This window comes from Otolemur garnettii, unplaced genomic scaffold (assembly GCF_000181295.1).
Source record: "Otolemur garnettii isolate 467f Iridium unplaced genomic scaffold, OtoGar3 scaffold00261, whole genome shotgun sequence".
Classification (NCBI taxonomy): Eukaryota; Metazoa; Chordata; class Mammalia; order Primates; family Galagidae; genus Otolemur; species Otolemur garnettii.
Window position 1 is genome coordinate 492064 of NW_003852656.1, and position 4477 is coordinate 496540.

The 4477-nt window shown below is 46.3% G+C and overlaps 1 pseudogene; it reads right to left on the reverse strand.

The window, feature by feature from the left end:
• Positions 1–3256: 3256 nt before the first annotated feature.
• LOC100962135 lies at positions 3257–3988 on the reverse strand (annotated as a pseudogene).
• Between the last annotated feature and the right edge of the window lie 489 nt (positions 3989–4477).

Here is a 4477-nt window from a genome sequence, read left to right on the forward strand (position 1 = left end):
AAATTCTAGCAATTTTTCTTGCAAAGATGCACTTTGATTGACCTTAAGCATGAGACTCTGGGGAACACTGACGTATTTTCCAGCTGTGCATTATGAAAAAAATAGTTTGTTTTGTAGAATATCTGCTCATGTCCACCATCTAACTTGAGTATCTCCAGAGAGTAAGTCTGTGTGACCCTAAGCCTTTTCCAGGAAGAACAAAAAGAGGCAGCCTTTTGCTCTTTCTGGGGCCTTCTTAAGGCTCTGCCTCCTGAATGAATGGTGTGCAAAGACATGGTTCTTTGAATGCAGTAGCGATCACCTAGAGATAAGAGACTAAAGAAAAGTGAGTAAGACCTCAATAGGACCCAAAGTTAGTCTCTTTAGAAGAAAGCAGAGATTTTTAAATGAGGAAAGAAAAGTGAACTGTTTGGGGGCAGCACCTGTGACTCGGTGGGTAGGGCTCCGGCTCCATATACCGAGCGAGGGTAGCGGGTTCGAGCCTGGCCCCAGCCAAACTGCAACAAATAGCTGGGCGTTGTGGCGGGCTCCTGTAGTTCCAGCTACTTGGGAGGCTGAAGCAAGAGAATCGCCTAAGCCCAGGAGTGGTTGCCGTGATGCCATGGTACTCTATAGAGGGCAATAAAGTGAGACTCTGTCTCTAAAAAAAAAAAAAAGTATACCTGTTTGGGACAGGTCCTATAAGTATATGGAACTAACACAAGAGCAGGAAGTTCTGAATTGGCAAGTCAACAAAAAAAAAATAAGAATTTCCCCCTTTTTAAATGATAAAGAACCACTTTCAGGCATCCCTGTGACACTGCACCTTTCAACCAACCCACATGCCTTAGTAAAGTACACCCAGCCACAAAGGATGGCAAGTGGCAGATTCTCTTAGGTGTGGGCAGTAGGCATCTCAAAACTGCTCAAGTCCTGTCTGCTCCAGCTCTGATCCTGATTGGCTTCTGACTCTTGCCCTTCGTGTCCCCTGTAGGATTACTGTAAGTATATGCACTTCCTGAATCTCCTTCCAGGACTTGCCCTCCTGCTTCAAACCCCTCCAGTAGAATACTGCTCAGCCGATGACAGCATTGTAGGCTGGTGCCCTGACTGTGCCTGCTTAGTTCCTCACAGGAAGGAAGATTCCAAAACCAGCCCCTTCTTAAGGTCAGGGCTGCTGGGCTCCATTTTGCTCAAGGAGAGTAAGAGAAGCAAGGCAGTGGTCATTCAGCAAATACTTGAACCAAGCACTGCACATGGCCCTGGAGGAGTGGAGTGGCTCTGACTCACCTCATGCGAGGACAGCCTGCTGAGGATGATGAGTGTCAAACATGTTAAACAAGGGCACAGTGGTTACAAAAGGGAGGCCCTGGGTGTGTGGGGACACATGGGAGCCCATCTAGTCCACAATGTATGGTGAAGAAGCTAGTCTCCGTGACTGCAAGCCTGTCCTTCATTGTCACTGAAATTCCTTATAGAGAGCAGATTGGTGAGGAACCCAAGCTGAACCTGAAGCAAGAAGCTAACTCAGTTCATCTAAATGGTTAAGATGTAGTAAAGTTCATGTTTGGGAGCCTAAAGTATGTCATAATTATTTATATTATATAAATAAATAAATAAATAAATATTTAAGACAGAGCCTCAAGCTGTCACCCTGGGTAGAGTACCGTGGCATCACAGCTCACAGCAACCTCCAACATCTGGGCTTAAGCAATTCTCCTACCTCCCAAGTAGCTGGGACTATAGGTGCCCGCCACAATACCCAGCTATTTTTTGTTGCAGTCATCACTGTTGTTTGGTGGGCCAGGGCTGGATTTGAACCCACCAGCTCAGGTGCATTTGGCTGGCGCCTTAGCCGTTTGAGCCACAGGCGCTGAGCCTATATTATATTATATTAATTTGGGGGGGCATGCTAGCTCATGACTGTAATAATAGCACTTTGGGAGGCCAAGGAGGGTGAATTGCTTGAGCTCAGGAGATTGAGATCAGCTTGAGCTGACTGACTGTGCATTAGTTCATCAGTCTTTAAAAAATGGCTGCTAAGGCACCTGTGGCTCAAGTGGCTAAGGCGCCAGCCACGTACACTTAAGGTGGCAGGTTCCAATTCAGCCTGGACCCGCCAAATAACAATGATGGCTGCAACCAAAAAATAGCTAGGCATTGTGGCGGGCGCCTGTGGTCCTAACTACTTGGGAGACTGAGGCAGGAGACTCGCTTGAGCCCAGGAGTTGGAGGTTGCTGTGAGCTGTGATGCCACAGCCCTCTACCTAGGGGGACAGCTTGAGGCTCTGTCTCAAAAAAAAAAAAAATGGCTGTTAAATCAGAAAACTTCTTCATTGTCATTTACGTGAATCAATACCAATATTTTTTTCTAAGACCCTGTCTCTACTAAAAGTAGAAAAGTAGCTGGGCATGGTGGCAGATGCCTGAGGTCTCAGCTACTCAGGAGGCTTGAGCCCAGGAGTTTGAGGTCACTGCGAGCTAAGCTGACACCATAGCACTCTAGCCTCCAGCCTGGGAGACAGAGTGAGACAATGTCTCAAAAAAGTTTGTTATGATGGCAGGGGATATTTGTTCTGTATGGATGTTTAATGGTTGTGAGGGTGGTTTTTGGGAAAAGGGAATTGTATACATTCCCTTGGTTTCAAATATTATCCATAAAGCTGAGGACTCTCATGTGTTTCTCCTCTCCCATGAGCTCCACACCCACATATCCAATAGCTTGCTTGGAATCTCCACTTAGGGACCTAACAGGCATCTAAAATTCAGTATGTCCAAACTTGAATTCATAATCATCTCTCATAAATCTTCTGTATCCAAGTCAACAGTGTCTGGCAGAGTGACTCGTGCCTCTCCTGCCTCATCACCCAGGCAGACCCTCCCACCAAACCTCTCACTTTGGCCTCCCATGTGCAACAAGCTCTGACTCTTAAACTTCAGTTCCATCCACTTCTCAGTTGCCATGTCCGGAATCCTATTTTGAGACCCCTCACTGGTTTCAGTTCTGTATCCCTACACTTATTCCACCTCTACATAACAAGTAAAGGGATCTTCTAATAAAGGCTGAAAATCTCTCTCTTTTTTTAATTTAGCACCATTTATTAACTGATCTCAGATGATATTGTAGCTGCTGTGTGTCAGCCTGTTATTAAAACATAAAATGCTCTTCCAATTCACCTTGTCTAGGACAGAAGGATCTTCCAGGTAGCACGCCAACAGAACAAGAGACTCTGATGATGCCAGCTTCAATGATGGTGCCATCCAGAGAGGGAGAGGGTCACGGCACATTCAACCACAGCTTCCAGAGGTTTTGCAAAAGGAGTCTTTGGGGACCCAGTCTGCCTGGCATTTTGATGCTGTCAGTGTGAGTTTTGTATTCCATAATGGTGTTGGGAGGGAGGGTAAGCACTCACCGAAGTGTATCCGGATTCAGACTGTGGTCACTTGGTTGCTGGCAGTCTTATTCCATATTGAAATAATGTCCTCCTGAAAGTGGACAGAGACCACAGCCCCACGGATCTCCTCTCCCACCATGAACTGTTCCCCCAACATGGCCAGGATGAGATTCTCCCAGCAATGGGAGGCCAAGCCCTTTCGCAACCACTTGCCACCATTTTTATTTGCATTATCCTTTCACATGGGTTTAATTCCTTCTTTGATGAGATGGAAGTCACTATGGCCTGTCATGTCCCCAGGTCCCCAGGACATATCATTAGCTATAAAACCTCCAGAATTGCTCAACAGAGGCAAAGGTGTCAATCTGTTTGACATTCTGTTCATAGCTCTGTGAGCTGGTAGGATGGCCAGGGGTTCTCTTGGAGTAGCAAAAAGTGTAGTTGTACTGCACAACAGCCTTCCTTTTGCTGCTGTTCTGATTCTTGTCTCACTCCATTTTTTCCTTCTCACCATCCTTCTGTGTGCTGTTTTCTTCACTCTGATCATGGTCCCCACTGTCATCATCTTTTAGGGTGCTGACCTTGTTGTTCATCTTCTCTCCGCTGCTGGCGCCACTGCCTCATGGAGTGACTTCAGCTCCACTAGGTGAAAATCCAATTCTGTCATTTCACTGCTTACACCCTTTCATACATTCCTACTGCATCTAGGATAAATCCCCAAGTCCTTCATTAAGGTGCTTGTGAGGCACTGCATGGTCTGGCCCCTGCCTCTGTCTGCAGGATCCTCTTATGCCATGTTGCTTCATCTCACTAAACTTCTTCCCATCTCTTCCTTCTGCCTGAAGTCTTGTTCTTTGACAAGTGACCCTGATCATCCTTGAGACTCAGCTTTACTACAGTCACTTCTTCAGGGAAGCCTCCCCGGCACCCTCCACCTCTCAGACTAGATCTAGTCTTTCTTTCTTAAACTTTTAAAATAGCTCCCACTTTTCCCCAGGGACTCGTATCACAATTGTATTTAATTATCATATGTCCATTTTCCTCCGGAGGCCCTACGCTCTGAAGAAAAAGTTATTTATCTCTGGCATCTGGGCCTGTGCCAG